This window comes from Rhinolophus ferrumequinum, chromosome 28, assembly GCF_004115265.2.
Source record: "Rhinolophus ferrumequinum isolate MPI-CBG mRhiFer1 chromosome 28, mRhiFer1_v1.p, whole genome shotgun sequence".
Lineage (NCBI taxonomy): Eukaryota > Metazoa > Chordata > Mammalia > Chiroptera > Rhinolophidae > Rhinolophus > Rhinolophus ferrumequinum.
The window spans coordinates 1,855,512-1,876,693 of NC_046311.1; the positions used below are offsets into that span (position 1 = coordinate 1,855,512).

At 38.9% G+C, this 21,182-nt stretch overlaps 1 protein-coding gene across 3 annotated transcripts in view; it reads right to left on the reverse strand.

Moving 5' to 3' along the window:
* Window positions 1-21,120, reverse strand: part of ZFAND6 (zinc finger AN1-type containing 6) — a 50,255-nt gene extending 29,135 nt beyond the window's left edge. Inside the window, exon 1 of one of the 3 annotated variants that reach the window (XM_033100239.1) lies at window positions 11,169-11,247. The gene's annotated coding sequence lies outside the window, so the exon portion shown is untranslated. Of the gene's footprint in view, window positions 1-11,168; window positions 11,248-20,931 lie in introns of those variants that run through there. The other 2 variants (XM_033100238.1, XM_033100237.1) reach the window with 2 other exon arrangements.
* Window positions 21,121-21,182: the final 62 nt, after the last annotated feature.

Below are 21,182 nucleotides of genomic sequence, written 5' to 3' on the forward strand. Positions count from 1 at the left end.
ACGAGGAAAACAGACAAAGCTCTGTAATGCCAATAAAAAGCTGAGGAAGCACATATTCACTACAGAGCACCTGGAAAAGACAAGACACCAGAATGTTTATCACTGAGGCTCACACACAAATGGATAATACACAAAAATTCCAGGGGCATAAAACCACAAAACAGAGGGAGAAAAGAAAAGAGGGAACAAGAGGAAAAACAGAGAGGGAGAATACGAAAGAAAGAAAGGGGAAAATCCTGACGGCCACACATCCCCACGCGAATTTCGAGTTCTCTTCCCTCTCCTATGGTTTAACATGTTACGTTTTCCCCAGACATATTAACTTCCGTTTATCTTCTATTGTCTTCTACCTCACCTACTGCTAAGAGTCAGTCTGTGTAAGACTTTAACAGCTGCAAAAGCACAGCTTTCACTACACTATAATTATTTGCATTATACTCCATTTAGCTTGTCAAGAGGCCTAGAACACTAGTCTCTCTAACACCGTGTTTCCCTGAAAATAAGACCGGGTCTTATACAGTATTTCCCCAAAAATAAGATGGGGTCTTATATTAAATTTTGCTCCAAAAGATACATTAGGGCGTATTTTCAGGGGTCTTATTTTTTTCATGTACTACAATCTACATTTATTCAAACACAGTCATGTCATCTTTTTCTGGAACATCATCATAATGTACTAAATGCATCCGTCTGGCTGACGATCTTAACTGGGGCTTATTTTCGGGGTAGGTCTTATATTTGGGGAAACATGGTGGGAAAAACCTCACCGAGTCCACTTGGAAAGGGGTGAGAGGACACGTCATGTAGCTCACAGTCTAACAGAAGAGGAGGCAGGAACCAGAGGGGTGGATACCCAGCCAAACTGAAGTGCCAGGACTGGGCAAGGTTGTCCTGGGCAGAAGATGAATTTTCACCTGCTCTCCTCATCTGGATGCACCGTCTACCCGATGTGAGAGGCCCACGGCACAACACTTACGGGTCCTCCAGCTAATCCCACCAGGAGCTCTGTTACTGAGCTGTGGCCTTTCTTCTGACAGGCTCTCCATCAGATGAATCTGTAACCCAACAGCATCCAAAGCACCTTGTTTAAAGAAGGCATTTGAATTGTGTTAGGTACTTGGAGAACACTCACCTGCAAAACAGGCCGAGCTGCTTTAGCCCAGTCCCTGCCTTCTGACCCATTTTCTCAGGGAGCACGTCGTCCAATCCTCTACCCACATCTACCTACTAGCTCTCCAAATTTTCCCTCCGCTCTCAATTCCAACTCCAATTCCTTGAAGGCTGTAGATAGGTGGTGGTGTCATAAAATGTCAGAGTAACTCACATTGTGAAAGAAACCTGACTAACTCAAACCTAAAATTTAAGCCAACTTTAGACCTAAAAATCCCTAATTTACGACATAAGAGATGTGTACAGGGACATTTCTATGTATACCTATAGTATATCTGGGAGGGCAGGGAGCGCGTTTTCAGGTAACTCTTGCCTCTAAATCACCTCTTACCGACACTGCCAAGGAGACGGGAACGTACGCATGTTGAGTGAGCAAACAGCAATGTCACAGGACTCATGAAGTCACCACATCATATCAACGTTGGTCTGCAGCTGGGTTTCCAGCAAACCCTAATATGCGACCATACAAATCACAAACCCTCATCTGCAGCTACCTCCACATTTCCCTTGAGTCAAATTGTACCATGTAGGTCCCAAGGCTGAGGAGAAAGGAGGTAATATACAGGGAACTAAAAAAACCGCCCAAACAATAAAACTTAGTTTAAGGTGGGCAAACTAGGGGGTACGGGAAAGGAAGTGTTGCAAAATTGAGCATATTCATGTAAATGCTAGTTTTAAAGAAGGAATACCATGGGCAGCTTTTTTCAGGGGTGAGGAGAAGATTAAAAAAAGTCTAAAGAATAAGAGAGTAATAGCTGGCAATTTAACTCTTCCTGCAATCAATTTTAACCTCTTGATTTAAGCATAGATTTTTATCTTTCCTACAAAAACGAAGAAACCAAGCCTTACATTGAAGGAAACGTGTCTGGGGAACGGAAACATTCCAGATAATGATTATGGCGGTGCTTACACACTAGCCAGCTGTCAGAACACAAACTGCACACTTCAAATTAGTAAATTTGATTGTATGCAAATTTACCTCAGTAAAGCTGACAAAAACAATAAAAGGACAAAGGCCTGGAAATGGCCGTTTTGATTCAAGCTATTCCGCAGTTGTGTCTGTGCTGGGTCAAGGGTATTACAAGTTTGAGTGACAGTAAGAGGAGCCCTGTCACTGATGAGTTCAAGTTTCTACAAGTACTAGTTTTCCACTAAGTGAATATTTTATTTTTTATATCTTAAAATAATTTCCAAATAATGATCTTCATTTATTATAGATATAAGCAGAGAAACAAGCTTCTCCCTTTCTTACCTTGCCTCCCCCATCCACTTCTTACATCATTTCAACACCACGAAAATGACTTGGAATTTGGAACGGGATCAGCATGGACTGCTTTTTTAATGACACGTTATTATTTGAAAAACCGTAAAGGAAGAACTGGAGCTTGAACATGTTCATCACCGATTCTTCCAGTCGTGTGTGTATGGATGAGGAAGCTTGTAATTCAAATTCTACTCAACAGTATTTGCTAGTTCTAGATTTTCAAGGGCAACTGACATTAACTAATTTTTTGCATTTCAACGAAAGATACCTCCCAAATAAGGACAGCTTATTCCTTTCATCAGGAATCACTTCTGAACGTTTTGTAATTCGGAGTTTACCCCCAATCCTTCTTGCTTGACCATTAAAGATGTTATAAAGTAATTCATGTTTCCAAAGAATTTTTCATTTCTCACCCAAGAACTTCCATTTTTTAAAGAAGGTCCTTCTCTTGAAAAAATTAGTCACCAATATTCAAATGTGAAACCTAAAGATTAATTTATAGTAAACCGGGTAATTTGAGGCTAAGAGACTTCTTCACAGAACCTAAAAGAATTTAAACGTATTTTTAAGAAAAATTATAATTTAAAACATTTTTTACTTGTTTACCACAAAGTTAAAATGCTCAAAATAATAGCTATTTAAAACAAACAGTAACCTTTCAACCTAAACAATTTAAATCAAAGCTGCCAGGACAAACACCTACAATGAACCCATTCCTTCATGGCTGACGATATGCAGATCTGTGAGGAATCCAAAAATGGAAGCTACACATCCAGCCTCAACGAGTAGGGCCTTTCTCCCACAACTCCTATCATTTAGAAGTCTGAATGAACTAAAATGCTACTGCCCATCTAATAATTTTAATATTGAATAACTGATGTGTTTAAATACTATATTCAGTGTATTATCCTGTGCATTGAGAAGACATAGTTGATTTCTTTCAAAAAAATTATCCCACAACCATCAAATCATTTTTTCCCCTATAAATCCTCTTGCATTCATCCTGGCTAACAGTTACCTTGCAGAGAAACACTGTGTGGTGCAAGTGAGATAAGTATATAGGGATAAAACTAAATACAAAAACATCACTTCTTGGAAACAAAGCCCATGTCAACTGACACAGCTCACTTTCCTGGTCAAAGCCAGGCCATGCAAACCGGGCCCCTCACACGGGGGTAACACTCAATTTTAGGAGGCAGATGTGTTTAGGAGACAGAGGCATCTGTCTTGTTCAGCACTGTGTTTCTAGTACCTGGCACACCTTTGGAGAACAGGTGTTTTAGGCACTCAAATGTTTATATAGTAATTCATTAACACTTGTATTTACCCACATCACAAAAACAAACCCTGAACCCCTAATATATCAACTATAGGAAATCCAATCAGCCATGGAAAAATCAAATTACCAGAGTCTTTTTAATCTTTAATTTTTAGGATCAATCAGGGGAACGGTTTAACAGTGTAGAACCTGCTAATCTGATTTAAATTAATTCCTTTCCTACTTCCAGGCCATTAAATAGCCAGCAGCAGATTAATCTATGACAACCCCAAAATAGTGTGCCAGATGACAAGTCCGTGTTTAAGACTTTTAATTTGTACTGTATTCTCTTCAAGAAGTTAATGGCACCCATAGGTCATTTAACAAAGACGGAACAAAAAGCGAATACAAGTACAGCTGCAGCAGTCTCTTTTTCTCATCATTAGTGCGTCCTACATACATGTATAGCTTCATTACTTCTAATGCTGTAAAAAGCACCATTAATTTGACTAATTGTCAAGTCTCCCTTAATTAGGAAAAAAAGTGGAAGCATATTAGCTCTAACACTACTTAGGAGGCAAGGCCCGAACCTGTATCAATCCGGTTTCCACATCACATGGAGATCACCGTGATCCTTTTCGGCTCCTGTCAGTGATACCCGACATACTGTTTGGCAGGCCGGAATCAGTCCCTGAGGCAGGCTTTCTTGTTGCGATGTGTAGTTAGGAAACACCAAAGACACCGCAAGGCACCGTACTCTTTGAAGCCACTTGGCATTCAGCAGAAAACTGTTTCCACTTCATCAACAATGTGCCCACTTTATTTCTTGGTCTCCTTGTTTATTGGTTTTAAAGCTGTTGGAGCAAATCCAACTGGCTCCAACACTGGCCGTGATATAATTTCCTAGGAACTTAAAGTCCCAAGTCACCACAACCAAAGACCAAGGAGAGTCTGATTCAACATTTCAAGACATTAAAAAGTCGGAGTTTTCCTGAATTGATCACTAGCCACGGATTTCCCTATATAACCTTTACATCAGTGTTTCTCCAAAACACGGGTTAGCAGCATCAGAAAATGGCAAACTCTTAGGCCCTGCCCAGGTTCATTTCTGGTGGCTGAGTGCAAGGAGGAGCTCACTCGAACAAGAGCCCAAGGGATTATCAGCGTCAAGTTTGAGAACTACTACTTTAGTTAGATACCTACCGGAAAATATTACTTTAGCACAGAACACTGTAAGTACATATTTGCAGCTGAAAAGAAAACAGTTTCAAATTACTGTGAAGGTGGTAACTTCAGAATAATTTAGGTCAACTAAAATTAGGTCAAAGGCTGCATCTCAAAAGACACCTGTCCAAAAGCAAAGATTTCCCACTATAAACTTTGGAGAAACACTATTTAAAATTTTAGCAAATGCTTTTTGTTGGCTAGACATAAGAAAACATGGTTAGTCCTGATTATACAGCTGGTAGGGAACAAGCGGTTTTAACTTTGCGGCATTTAGTAATCCTGAAAACTAAAATAAGGGTGGTATTAACATAGAGATTGGCTACTCAGACTTTGGGACAAAAAATAAAATGAGTAAAATTTTGGGTGGTGGGGGTTCTTTTATAGCAACCGAGATGTGGTATTCATTGAGAAAAGCAATACATTATATACTTTTAGCGATTACCTAAAAATTTAAGAGACATGATTGTGTGTTGTATTTATCAAAGCTAAGTAATACATTCTTTTGAAATTACATATTATTATAACATCTAAAAATCTATTAAATGAACTGTTATTTCCCATTTTTATTATTTTAAAAAGTGGCAAAAGATTATTCTGGATAGTAAAATATGCCAAATTAAAACTCTGGTAGTAGTAGGGCATGTCCTGCCTCTAAAATACTTTAATGATTTAAACAAACAAAACCCCCAAACCAGAAACTTCTGCTTTTATAATGGGCAACCATGGATTTTTATCGAAAGTTTATAATTACATTAACTCCCGACTACAGGAAAGAATTCAACCCCTTCCAAGAAACCAATCTCTACCTATATTTTCAATAGTTCTATCCACTTGATCTTTTTCTTTTAACCACCAAGTTGCTTTCAAAGCTACAGATGAAAAGGCTTTTTTTTGGTGGGGGGAGGCGGGGGGTGCAATGGGGGTCTTTTAACCTTAAAATATGTTAGAGGGGGCATAGTGGAGAGAGATTAAAGAATAAAGAAATGTAATATTTGAAACGAAAAATGATTCCCAATCAGATATTTCTAAGTTTACCTCAATTTACTTTCTACGTGCGATTTGCTGCAGTATTTCACTTTTTTAATGGTACCTATAATGACTGATACAAAAGAATATGTGTAGCCTATTTTCCTACCTGTAAGTGGTTCAGTAGCTTTTCTGACTTGTGTTTACAGGTAGATGCTTCATCCACTTGGATGCCAAAATGAACACAAGGTCCAGGCCAACTGCTCCGTGAGGTCAGCTGCATTTCAAGTAGCTCCGAAAAACTGCTTTCTCACGTGGCCTGATCTTCCTCTTACCTGACTTGGTGTCAAGCTTTTATTAAATGTGAGGAATTCAACAGTTTTGAAATTCAAGATTCCCCATATATGGAAAACTACCTTTGTTTTTCCCATGCCTCATTCTTTTATTTTCTTATATTCTGGGGATGCTAAAATGCCTGTCTTTTTTGGGATGTTCTAAAAAATCATCAGAAATGCTTTTTAAAAATTTTGTCTTCTGGGAGACCAGTTCGCTCAGTTGGGTAGAGCGTGGTGCTCTTAACAAGGTTGATGGTTCGATCCCCACATGGGCCACTGTGAGCTGCACCCTCCACAACTAGATTGAAACTACTTGACTTGAAGCTGATGGGTCCTGGAAAAACACACTTAAATAAATAAAAAGTTTAAAGAAAATGTTGTCTTCCTAAAGCACTTTTAGACTTAGGCCCAAAGTTTCGAGTATGCCCTAGAAGGAGTGGTGTGGAGAAGAAAAGCAAGCAGGGCCGCTTAGGAAGGTGCCTGGTCAGAGATGAAGAGCGCGGACTCCGGTCCGGCCAAGTTCAGTTCAAAGTGTGGACCCACTTTCCTGTGCAGGCCACCTTGGCCCAGCTAGTCAGCCTTCCTAAGCTGTCTCACTCGCTAAATGAATGAAGGTAACAATACTTACCGCTGGTAAGGTTGTTTGGGGACTGCCTCAGAGAATGCTTAGCACAGAATCAGCTGGTAGTATTACTCAGGCTGGGTAGTTAAGAAAGTTTCAAAGGCAACAGGACTCAGCGAAGAAACAGAGAAAGACAGACTTGACTGCACAGGGAAGAAGGCAGTATGAGAGAGTGCACCAAAGCTGGGAGTGCAGAGCCCTTAGCAGGCTGCTGTAAGTAACCTAACTGAGCCACTGTGGCGTGGCCTGTGCTGAGATGGTGAAGAAAAGTGTACGGATTCCAGAGAGACTGAGAATTTAAGATCGATAGGAAGTTGTGGCTAACACTGGGGGGCGGGGGTGAAGGAGAAGGAAGCTCAGAATGACACCCAGGTTCTGGCTTGGATGGCAGTCACCCACTGACTGCAACAGGAGGGGGAAAAGGGTTTAAGAGACACTGTTGGGAGGACAAAATCAGCAGTTCTATTCAATGTAGCTATGGAAGAAACGTGGATAAGCTGGATGAATATGGGTCTCAAGTGCAAACACAAAATACTGACCTTGGAACCATTAACATACAAAGGGTGCAAAAAAATGTATGCACATTTTAAGAAAGGAAAAAACTGTATTAAAATGGTAATCCTCAATACATACCGGTAACAAAAGATGAATACATGTGTACACATTTTTTGGCAACCCCGGTATTTAGGATGTTAACTGAACAAATGGGCCTGGAGATTACCAAGAGGCATTAATATGTATAGTGAGAAGAGTGTTAAGGTCAGAATCCTATGAAATTCCAATACTTAATGGCTGTAAAGAGGAAACATTTGCCAAGGACACAGATCACAAGCAGGAGGGAGCCCAAGCAGGATCATTAAACTCCCGGGAAGAGTTTCCAGAAGGAGAGAGAAGTCAATAGTACTAACTTTAGTTATGAACAAAAAAATTACTCCCTAAAACATTTACTTACTTGCACTCAGAAGCCATATAGGAAATACACTGCAAAACTGTCAAGACCCCCTATTTGGCAGAACAGAGACTTTATAAGTAGTAAGCCACTGATTCTAGGTTCTTTCCAGTATTACCGACATTGCCCATTAAGTTTTCCTTCTGTTTTTAAGGAAAAAAAAAAAAATCACTGCATTGCCCTTAACTGGAGGCTAACAATGGAGACTGATGCATTTAATATCCCCTCTAGACCATTTTTTCCCCTCCAATCTAAAGGAAAAAAAAATAGAGCTATCACTATTTTCATTTTGCCTCAATATCATGTAATTTAAAGAGTTTTCTTCTCCCTCTAGAAAACTGGTTTCTACTCTCAGAATGAAACCACTGTACTGAAAGGGAGTAGTAGATATCCCCGGTCTGTCAACAAGAGGCCGGTACAGTAGAGAAACTATTAAAGCCTATCATTTCTCAAAGTTCTAGTGTTCCCAGAGTACCACAAGAGCAGGTAAACCTTTACCTCGGGTACTCATTAAAAGGCAATCTACAGCCAAACTTGAAATGACTTTCACTAAAATTGTCATATTGACAATTATCTTCATCTCTACCTGGTAGCAATAAGATTAATCTGTGAAGAAGAAAATGAAATACATCTCAATTCAGAACAAAAGAAGTATCTGTGATATAAATATTTAAGCACCAACACAATTTTAAATATTCAAGTGAAATTCAATTGTTCTATTTACGGATAAAGTACTTGCCTGTATGTATTCTGACACATTTAGGAAATTTAAATGCATATAAGATGTATTTCATAAAAATTTTTTCAATAACTAAAAGTGATGATTTTTATTTTAAGTTTTTCTCTTCTATTCCAAATAAGAAAACCAAAATGTTTGGAAAATCTAACTCTTCAGCCATAACAAACAAAATAGACATTTAAAAAAAAACTTTCCCCTGAAATAAATACAACAACCAACACACCAACATTACCCATGAAAGTTAGCTACATGATGTTATCAGTAAATTGAAATAAAAATTTACAGAGAATAAGTTAAATTATTTAAATTGCAAAATGAGCTAGACAAATTCAAGATTACACGTTTAATTTAGAGCTTAACCCATGACTTACCACTGCCTCCCATTTATAAACTACACTAGTATTTTTAACTGTCTTGAATTAATTTGCTTTAAAATAACTTTTTAAGTTTATTCTGGAAAAGTCATTCACAGTTCACAGCCTATTCCTATAACAGACTAGCTGGTAGAGTGCACACTATCAGCAGTTATTGCCAAACAAAGAATGCTAGTACCACTACGTGTATGTACCTTTAGCAGCCATCTGCTTACCTTTAATTGAAAACCTGTGAAATAACCAGAAACATAGTAATATACCATTTTAAATCCTAGATCTATACATACGAATATTTTCTACATTGTATTAAAAAAAAATCAGAAACGCACAAATAGTGACAAAGGCCACTGATACCTGTTTAGAGACAGGCAAAGTAACGTTAACTGCACCATTCCAGCCCCCTCCCTAAAAATGCTTGATATATGTTCTTGGAAGAAAACGTTTCTTCTGATATGTGCTTACCAGAAGCATGTAATCAGGAAAGCTGGTCTGAACAATGCCAGTGTAAAACAATTAAGTCCAGTACTTACGGATAGCAATATATGTAAGTAAAATACCCAACAAATATATAATTGCTCATTTAAGTGGGTAAAAATTTTCCCAATTTCCTTCAGCCGATTTTAACGACCAGAAAATGGATTTAGATCCATCTACATATTGGAAAATGGAATTTAAAATAGGCTGTTAGTTTAGGCAAAACTAATCAACAAGCCGCAGAGCTGCAGAGGCACACTTTAACATTTAAGGGGATGCCCATTAAAGAAATTCTGAAGCACATCCTGCTGGTGGCAATATAAATTGGTATAACCTTTTTGAAAAGCAATTTGGCCACTGAAGTGTTCATATCCTTTGATCTAGGGAAGCCCACTCCAGGGGATTTTTCCAAAGGAAATACATTTAAAAAAAAATAATAAAGGAGAAAAATATTTTAAAATTCACACACAGAATTGTGTTCAATGCAATACCATTTAAAATGGTAAAAAATTAGGAACAATCTAAATATAAAACAGGCAAAAACCAGGTAAAGTAAGGTCCCACTAACCTAAGAGAATTAAACCGCAACAGAAATTAAAACAATTTTAGCAATAGATGATATAATGTAGCAAAAAAAAAAAAAATCCGTACTTGTTTATAATTATGGAAAAAAATACAAGAATATAGTAAAGTATAGATAGAAGGGAAGAGGAAAAAATAAGACCACCACACAATGATCTTGTGGGTTTATGGGTGACTTTTCTTAATTTTATTATTATTATTGCCATGTTATTTAAGTAATAGAGCAGAAAAGCATTAATTTTAAAACCTTTGCATGATCTGCAAAAAGTAAAACAGCAAGCACAAGTATTGGCTGAATTACTGGCTGAAATGCTTAGCTGGCATTTGGGCCAATTATTCAAATGCACTTTTTATACCTTAATTTCTATGAGATAAAAGAGCAACAGTATAAAGAAAACAGTCTCTAAAGATAACTTCTGCTATGAAACACAACATAATTATTTCGTAAATAAGAAATGTCAACAGATTGATAGATACTTAAAAAAAAAAGTTTTGGTAGCCTACCTATATAGCTCTTAGAAATATAAATCCATTCATTTCCTGTTTCAAAAGGGTGCTAATTACTTATCTATATCTTTGAAATAACCGAAGTCTGAATGAAGGAGAAAGCAGTTTTACCTTGTTCGATATAAAATGAATCTGATCTTTTTAAAAAGAAAGTTAAAATTCTCAGCACATTAAAAATGCCAACATATAGGCAGATTTAAAATATATTGAAGTTAAAAGGGGGGTGGGAAAGGAGTAAAGAAAAAAATTAAACAGCTGGCATTTCAGTTCTTATAAAAAACACACATACATGTTAACCTACCACATTTATCTGTCTTTCAGCAACTTAAAAACATCTTAAGTTTAAGGAAAATGACATATCAGCCAGACCTCCTCCAGATGTCATTTATAAAAACTGACAAATGCCTGCTCAAACATCCAGCCCAAGAGAAAAGCCTGCTACTGGAGATGATTTTGATCCAAACATTTTTTAATGACACTCAAATTCTGAACTAAAAATAATGATAAAAGAAAGTCAAGTTTGATTCTCTGAACACCTATTTCCTGTCCAAACAGCCCTTTTGTTCTGCTTCCCTGCTTAATTTTAATGTTCAGTTTGCATCAAAAAACAGCAACAATGACAAAACCTAGCGTACCCAGAAGCATAAAGGAGCAAAAGTGTAAAATAAAGGATCATTAAAAGATGAGAACAAAAATCCTACCAACAAAACCTCCACAATTTTCTGTTTGCTTCACCTCAGATTAACTTCACTTGAAGCTGTACTCCAAAGCAACCAAACCTGAATGTCAAGCTCCACCTTCTCCAATTCTAGTGGCTGAAGAGTAAAATCTCCGCCCCGTTAGTGAAGCTCATGATTGTGATTGGATACGGCTAATATCCATTATTTTAAAGAACTTTTCCTTGCTAGCAGGTTAGGTTAAACACACTAAAACCCCCTGGATAAGCTGGTTTCTTAAAGAAACAGTAGGTAATGTTTCAGTTTTCCCATCACATACTATCTGCTTACTCTTTTGTCTAGCTAAAGAATAAATCAAGTAACCGCAGTGAAAATCTCACAGAAGAAGCTTTAATTTGCAGCTCAGTGACCAACTGTTTAAAATACAATGAAGCTTTTAAACCTAAATCGTTTGATATTTTTACAGAGCCATGAAGGTGAAGTTATACTTCATAAAGACAGACTCCTTTTTCAATAGAGTTCACATTTTGCCTGAAAATTTTAAAACGGCAACAGAATATCCACTGCAAAATTTTTCTGAAGAGACTTAAAGACCATAACTTAACTGAAAATATATAGCAATAAAATACTGAATGCACAAGACTGACTTCTAAGCTACCTATCAAATTCACTGATACTTATATTCTCAGTATCACTACAATAAAATTTTGAGTGACATCAAAGATTGATATTTCTACTTAAAATTGAGGAGAAAATGAGGCAGAATTATTATTCCTCTATTACCACTTTAACAGGTCTGACGTTGTGTAAGGTTTTGCCAAGGTTAATACTTATCCACGGCAAACAGGTATCTACACAAGGAAAAACAACTTGTTCTAATGACATATCAGGTATAAAGTTTAGGATAGTTTAAGTTTTTTAAAAAACTACTGCTGTTTTTCAAAAGAGGGGTGGACCCTATTTTGCACCCTATATATTACTTTAAGATAGCATAGGTACCCTAAGATACAGCTGAAGAGAATAAGCCTCTTAAAATACTGTTACATGAAATGGAGTTTTTACCGCAGAGTTTCTAGAGAGTGTTCAGGCACTCTGATGTTTAAACAAAAGAGACCTACTGTCACTTTATATGTTCCTGTTTGCTATATTTTACTATATGTTTATTTTAATTAGAACTGCTTATGTTTTAATAGCTTGGCCCATCAAATACCACTCTGACATTAATCATTATCTGATTGAATAACATTTAACTTGTTTGGAAAAGCATAATTTTCACCTCTACCAAAAATTTTGACTGATTTATAAAAACAAATGCAAAATTAAAGCAAACTAGAGTGACTTCTTAAAATATCTTTCAATAAGTTTATATAAAGAATTTTAAATTTACAGTTTTCAAAGTTCAAAATCTTGCAAGTATTTTTCCTCAAAGAAAATTCACATATTAGAACACAAAGCCAACACGCTTGTTTTGAATACAAAGAGAAGTCTTTGTAAGAAAGTGAAAATTCACATAATTGCAACTAGACATGAATATGGAGCAATACCCTGCAGAAGCCCAAACAGCTGCATAATCCATTATGCCTTTTAAGTGGACAAATTGAAAGAGCCAATTCACAGAGGTCTAGTCCCAAGATCCTTTGCAAGGATTCACTGCTTTGAATGCCCAGCACTTCAGGAGTCAAGTTCAGGTTTTCTTCCCACTGTGTGAACACACTCTTGCAAAAGAACACTGTAAAGCAGAAGAGGAATAAGAGCAAACAACAGAAAGAAGACATCATTTGAGTTACAGCATGAAACTTGAAAAAACAGGTTTTAGATGCCCAGAATTTTGTAGGATTATAGAAAAAGATGGCAAATATTTAAATCTTAAAATTTGGCAAGTAGAATATTAGTAGATAGTCATAGGAGCCAAATAAACCTTTGCTCTGACAGTTTTTCACTTCCAAGTTAATTATTTGTACAAAACAGACACACGTTACCAAGACCACTCTCAATCTATACTCAAAAGAAAGGAGACAGGGAGTTAGCATTCCTAATTGCTCAAAGGTCTCCAGGACCTACTTGAAAGAACTTTCAAGGTGATAACTATCATTGAAGGTGGCTCACAGGTTAAAATTAAGAGTATTTTATTCTACCTCTAAATCAGTAGCAGAAGAAAACAGCAAAAACAAATAAAAGGAAAGCAATACCATGACCTAGATTATTTGACAACAATATTGCTTCATAGGACACAGAGCCTGCAAAGCTCCAAGGCTCCCTGACTGCATGTGACAATACCACTCGCTGAACATCAAGTGTTCAAAGGACGCATTGTACGTTCTTTGTGGGAACTCGGAGGTTTCCCAAACCTCTCCACTGCAAACAATTTAGAAAAGAACAAGCTGTTGAACGACCTGATCTCATTTCCCTTTGATTAAAAAGACCCTATATAAAGAATCAATACCTGGACTATTAGGAACAACTTTTGGTCTGAAGAGAGCAGGGTGAAAACATCCTTAGAATTTGAAGGAACTGAGAATAGCTCAAACTATGCTTCCTGCAGCAGAAGTTAATCCCTGGCACCAGCCGGGCGCTGTAGGTGGTTTCAGCGGCAGTTGGCGAAGGACAACCTGACACTGGCAAAGCTCGACCGGGATCACTGAGGATAAAGTCTGAAAACCACCATGGAGTGGAGAACACAGTTTTTAGAAGGATTTCCCTGACAAATGAACCCTGCCTACAAAAGTGAGGAATGAATCTGAGTTTGCAATTCCTGATGTGTATCTTCTAACTCATTAAGGGAAACAAAATACAAGGTGAGTATGAGAGGGGGGGATAGAGGGAGTATGATAATGGTCCCTTCAGTGAAATACTAAACACAACGGAAACATGAAGGACACAAATGGATGAGACAGCAAAACACCTGAGATATTTTTCTGTAAGACAGCAAACTGCTTTGGAGTCTAAAGGGTCCAAATAAATTAAAATTTATTTAAATTAAAAAGGAGCACAATAAATTAAAAAGGAGCACGGAGCACAGTACCGAGGCCAAAGTACCCGTGAAGGAGAAAAGCATTCATAATCCTCAACAATTAAGATTTAACAGTCATAAATTTTCACGTGCCAAACATCCTACCAGAGTAAACTGCTAGACATAGAAAAATGACAGGAAACAGACTGGCAGACTCTAAGTTCCCTCTCTCCTTAGCAGCCTGAGCCAGAGAAAAAGAAAAGATAAAAAGATGAATGATCCATACTGTTTAATGAGGTTAATATTTTTATGTAGCTAGCAAAAGAAAAGCTGCTTTTCTCAACACTCATAGACTTTTAAAAAAAAAAAATTATAGTCACAAACAATTTTGGAAAGCAAAAGCTGAATAGGTAACATTTTCTGGTGATTATACAGTAACGTCCAAAGCATAACAGAAAAGCTTATTCATTCGTCAAACCTTCTGAACACCTACTATATGCTTGTGGTGCCACGTGAACTGTCCCTGCCATTGTAGGAAATTATGGTCTGGGATCAGAACAGTATTGCCCAACAGAAATATAAAAGGAGCCACATGCAATGTTCATTTTTTAGTAGCCACATTAAAACATCAAACCGTTACATCATCATTATTTTGTTTAACACACATGTAAAATAGCATTACTTCAATATGTAATCAGTAGCTCATATCTCAATTCACACTTGTCATATTTCAACAGCCAGATGTGGCTACTTAAATTTAAATAAAATACCGTAGCTATTAGCCACATGATTTACAAATTAGGATAAATTTCCATCACTGCAAAAGACTCTGTATCTCTGCTGTCCAACAGAATAGCCACTAGCCACATGTAGCTGAAATGTGATTAACAAGATTGAGGAACCGAATTTTTAATATTATTTAATTTCAATTCATTTAAATAACCACAAGTGGCTGGTACCTACCAGATTGCAAAGTACAGCTCTAGAGGAAGAAATAGACAGTAAAAAAATCACACACACTTATTGAATTGCAGTTGCTACAAGTGTTTACAAAAGAAATGTCCAATATGAAATGAGTAAATATAGCCAACAGAAGGGCTTAACCTCTTTTGCCAGCATCAAGGAAAAATTCTTCGAGGGAATCACAAATAAGCAAATGGGGAGAGCATATGGAAAAGTCTTGGGTGGGGAAAAACTGAAAACATAGTAGAAATAAGGAAGAAAAGTACCAAGGGGCAAAATCATCTAAGTTATTTGTAGGCGATGGATTTGGACAAAAACTGAACAGGACTGGGAGGCAGAGAAGTGGAAGCAGCCAGACCACTTGGAGATAATGCAAGTCTCCCAAATAAGTCTTGCCATAAAGCTTGTCCTACTCTCCCCACTGGGTGAACTGCAGTCATTCGGAGCTGTCAAACCCTAAATCAAGACAAGCACTTCTTGTCCCCTTTGTACTAGCAGCTTCTTTCCGAGGGAAACTTACCCTGGCTCTTTCGCAATCTCACGACGCGGAATCACAGTTCCAAACTTTCTATACAGGACAAGCTTTGGGGCAGTAATCCGGTTGAAAGATGGGCAAGAGGCTCGAAACTGTTTGTAAGGCAATTTTTACAAAAGAAATTCAGTGTGTTACTATTTTCTAAAAATGTCTGAAAGATTGGGAAGTTAAAGAAACTCCCCAAACACATGTAGTACTTCCAGGAAGCTTAAGTATTACATCCTCACAGAGACATTCTCTGAGCCCCCAATCGGCACACCGTATTTCTTTCCTTCCTAGCATTTGTCAAAATCTGAAAATTCTTTATTCATCCTCAAAATTTGAGGAACATAGCTAAAACTATGCTGAAAGGAAAACTCAATGGCATGAAATTTTTTCATTACATAACACAAAACATTAAATGTAGAAATAACACGATCAACAGTTTTAACTAAGAAATTCCAAACCAAAAACAACCTGAAAATCCTGAGGAATTAACTAAAAAATTGAGGACTAACAGCAACAACCAAAAATTGGGAGGGGGGAGAAAAAAGGGGGTGACTTAGCATAACAAAGTAAAAACACATTATTACTCCCAATTACTAAAACAATGTGTACTGGTATCCAATCACTGGTATTGACTAAATGCTAAAAAGGACGAAGTATATGTGCATTTAGGATATGATAAAGGTAGCTTTATTTCAAGGCACCAAGAAAAAGATTTTTTTTTAATGGGGCTGAAATAAGTGATTAACTTATTAAGGCAAGTTATTTCACTTCACATGTTATGTCAAAGTAAATCCCAGATGAGCAGAAAGAGATAGATGTGAAAAATGAAACTAGAAGAAACAATTACCTGGGTAAGAGGATCCATTAAATATGGAAGTATAAAAAGAAAGCACTAATCTAAATTTCTTAAAAGGTAAAAATTCTTTCATATTAAAAAAAAAAAAAACCACTGAAAGCAAATAGGCCAATGGGGAGCTGGGGGAAAGCGCAGTAAGGGGCAAAGGGCTGTCTCCTAAATATATAAAAGGCTACAAACGGGTTCACAAATACAAACCACCACCTGAGATGAGCAGAAGACAGACGTGAAGATGTCCAGTATGGGAACTCTATTCATCATCACAATTAACTAGGAAACATGGAGGAAATCTTATGAAGGGGGGAGGAAGGCAGCAAAGAAAACAGTCAAGATATGGAGGAGATGTGAATTCTGTCATATTTCTAGTCACACTTTATACAATGGTTTGGGCAACTTTATGTTATGATGTGAGTCAAACTTCTAAGACAAGATTTGCCTATTATCTATGAAAAGACAAAAAAATGTTCATGTGCTTTCACTCAGCAATTTTAGGACTGAATCCTAAAGAAATGAGAAATCCTTAGAAAGATTTAGCTCTTCAGAGGGTCCTCACACCACACTAGAGAAAAGGATGAAGTAACACCCAGCAAACACACCAGGTGACTAGTTATTAAAGTCCTTTCCTAAGATGAAACGGAATCTGCCCTTTCAAAGTCTGTAAGGGGAGCTCGCGGTAAACATAGGAAACGCCTGCCCTCAGGTAGATGGCCGTGGAGCAGGGATACGGACCATAACCAATTACACCGTTTCAGGCCACGGGTTCCGTGCAGCGAAGCAGGGTAACACCGCAGTCAGGGAAGGCGGTCTGAGTGACACCTGAGCACAAATAGCACTGGGTGTTCCAGGCAGAAGGGACAATTTTAAGGGACTAAGCCTGGCAAGACCAAGTGGAGGCTGGTGTGCAGGGGCAGTGGCAGGAGATGTGCGTCTGAGGCCAGCGGAGCGGGGTGCTGGGAGTCGAGTGCCGCACCACCCACTCGGGAGCCACAAGTCACACGTGCCTCCCCTGCTGGGCATTAGAAACAAGGCCAGTCCAGATGTGCTTCAAGTGGGAAATACACACTGGATTGCAAACAGTCTCAATAAAGGGGTGTAAAACACCCCATTAAACATTTCTTAAACTGATTACTTATAGACATCATATTTTGGGTTAAATAAAATCTATTTCGGCTGGGCTCTCTTTATTTTGCAAATATGGCTATCAGAAAATTTGAAATTACTTAGGTGGCTCCCATTATATTTCCAAGGGACATTGCTGGTCTAGGGTGTAAGTGCCATGGTAAAAAGTCTGAATTTTATTTTGTCCATTAGAAAGTCACTGGAGGGTTTCGAGCCTGGGGGTAAGGTAAGGTCATTTACACATTTAAATGACTGTTCTCCAAGGGAGCAACAGGAGACGACAGGGGAGGACAGGGGAGGAAAGCTGCAGCAGGGAGACTATCACCCCATCACCGTCGCCTTGACAGCAAAGGTGTTGAGAAGGTATTTGGTACAAGGTTTGAAGGTAGAGGCAGCCTAATACTCACTGTTTAAAACTGACCTTTTAATTGTTTAGGATATGAAAAATACACACAAACAGAAAGACAGGGGGTATACCTGCCAAGATATCAACAATAGTTATTTGTTCTTTGTAACTTTCTATTCTATCTGAAGGGTTTTTTGAGGGGGAAAAAACCTCAAACACATTGTAATTATTATCAAATACAAAAATGAGGTTTTTGAAAGCAGGATAAAACAGCCCTTCCAAAACAAAGCATCCCGAGTATTTGTCTGCAAGCTACATTTACTGTGAAAAATAAATTCAAACCATCTCTACTCCCCTGGCTTTAAATAAAAACAGGTTATTTAAAGGTATACATAAACTGGTATTACAGGAAATGAACACTACTCCCCCATTTGTCACAGCACTGCTGTTAGCATGATAAAGAAAACGGAGGCCCTAGAAGCACACCTTGGGGCACTCCCAAATCTGAGGCTGTGGAAGTAAAAAGTACTTAAATGCGTGGTTAACACATGCTGATAAATACCCATCACCTATCTTTCTCCAAAAATCTTCCGAAGGACACACCTGACTCCTGCCATTTGATAGGTGCTTCCCTTACCTAAGGTCTGCAAAACTGGCAGGATAAACCTAGGCCAGGTTCCTTGTACACGATGGGTAGGCAGAGGCACAGGAGAAGGGGTAAGGACAGGCACACCTCGTCTTTCTGCACGCCCTTTAGTGCTCTTCACAAGTGTGGCATTATCATCGTCATCATTATTTTTACAAACTGAAGGCAAGACCCTCCACCAGCACAAAGTTACGACTGGCTTTATTAGGATACCTGCTTGATTTATGATCGTCCGGAACAGGGACGCAACATCGCTGAGGTGTGCCTGTAATTTGCCAGCGATTACACAAGGTGCGGGAGAGGAGAACACAGAAAGAGCGATTTGTGTCACATACAATGAAGTGTTTTTCCTACCGTGTTTACTTTTACAAGGAGATAGCAAACAGTCCCAGACTTCTCACAAGGTGATGTAAAGGAAAGGATTCGTCACATACAGATTAACAGGAATCTTGGTTTCTCATGCCAATATGAAAAAACTAAGAACCAATAATTATGGCTATGAAGCTCTCATTAAAACACAAGAGAAAATCCTAAAGTTTTTCATCCATTTGATTTCTAGCATTGCACTGTATTTTACTCCTGTACCTAAAATTTTGCTAATGCAAGCTACATTATTTACTCTAGAGAAGGTCTTGCAGTTGTGCACCAGGAGCCATGAAAGAAGAAATGTTCCCAGAGCACTGCTGTTGACAGCAAAACAATAAAAAACATAATCTAAACACTCACGAGTTATGGAAGATTAACACAATAGGACACAGCAATGAACTGAATGAACTAGTCACATAATATTTTTATAAAGCTCAAAAGCAAACTGAAAAACTTACAAATACATGTGATGAAACTATTTTGTAAAAAGACAAGGCAATGCTATACAAAATCTAGTAGACTAGAATGATTACCTGGGTAAGGAGAGGCAGGGCTGTAGGACAGATAAAAAACACATAAACAGACGCAGTTTGGGTAACCAGCCAGTTCCTGGTTTGGGAGGAGGAGTCATGGATTTTTATTATGTTTTATGTCTTTACGCTGTATTGTGCTACGTATTCCTTTGTGGTATTACATGTTTTCGAATATCTTTTGGCTTTATTGAGGTGTATACCACATACAGTAAACCGTGCACATAAAGTGTAAAATATGACCAGTTATGACATACATATATGCACAGGAAATTATCTCTACAATCAAGATTACAGTCCTTTAACCCCAAAATTTTCCTCCTGTACCTTTGTGATCCCTGCCTCCCTTAAATATTTTTATTTTATTTTTAATTTATACATTTTATTAAACAATAGCATCCACTGTATTCCTAGAGCTATCATCCTTTTAAAATACTGTTCATGTTTAATTTAAGTCCACTAGCATTAGACGGTATTGATTGAAAGAAAGCATTAAAAAACAACCTGCTTGGTAATGTGCATATTTTGCAGGAAAAAAAAAATTTCCCTGAAGCCCTGGAGTACGAGTAAATTGGCAAATGTCCTAAAATTGGTTCACATAATTATTACACAACCGAACCTTAAAAGTTTATGGTATTTTAGTGATCACACCGTGAGGTATACAAAAGCAGAATCACTATGTTGTACACCTAAAACTAATATATTGTAGGCCAACTAAAATTAGAAAGTTTTAAAAAGTGTATGTATTTCACATTAAAAAACCAAATTCTGAATTTGACCTGAGAGAAAAATTTAATCTTTTTTCTCAGAGCATCAAAACCATTAAAAGCGGCCCCGTTTTCACCGCCAACTTTAAATAGAAATGGTCTGCAGATCGCCCCAAGACCTTCACTTGTTCACGTGGGCTAACAACTTTCTAGTTGTGAAACAAATCATGATGGCGTTTTAACCGTGCTGTTTTACCACAACAGTTCAAAATAAAGTTAGTATCACTTCAAACACGACAACCTTCCGTACTTGTTTACGTAGCTGGACGCAAACTGGAAAGTACTATGTCAAAGGGGAGACAGAAAGTTCGGAAACCCTGGGTCCACCACCCAGGAGCGGAGACCCACCCCGGCCCCTTCCCGTCCGCAATCAGGGCAGGTGGCAAACGTCCCGGAAGGACCTGACAGGGAGCGGGGGCGCCACTGTTCGGTGACAGGGACGCCCCGGGACCCCCGTCCGCCAACTGCTCGGAATGCGGCCGCAGGAGTTCCCGTCCGGGCGCCTTGCCCTGCCCACCGCCCTGGGAAGCCCGCCCGGGAACGCGAGCGCCGCGCGTGGAGCCCCCGCCCCGCGACCCCTTGGTCTCGGCCCTCAGTGGACGCCGGGCCCCGCCGCCACCTGCCGCCCTCCCGTCTGCTTCCGGTCGCCGCGGGAGGGCCGGGCCGCGCCTCACGGGGGGGGAAGGGCGGGGGGGAGGCCAGCGCCGCCCGGGCTGCTCACCTCGCCTCGCCTCACCTGGCGGCGGCCCTCTCCGCCGGACGCGATGCCCGCCACCGGTCGCCTCCGGTCGCCGCCGGTGAATGAGGAGAGGTGAGGCCGCCGAACCCCGGTCGCTCCGGCCCCGCCGCCGCCGCCGCCGCCGCCAGCCCCTCGTCCGCTGTTTAGTAAACTTTTCTGTGTGGTTGCTCGGCCTGTGACGCGGTGCGGAAAGAGCTCGGGATTGGCCAACTCCCGGCGCTGACGCGGCGCCC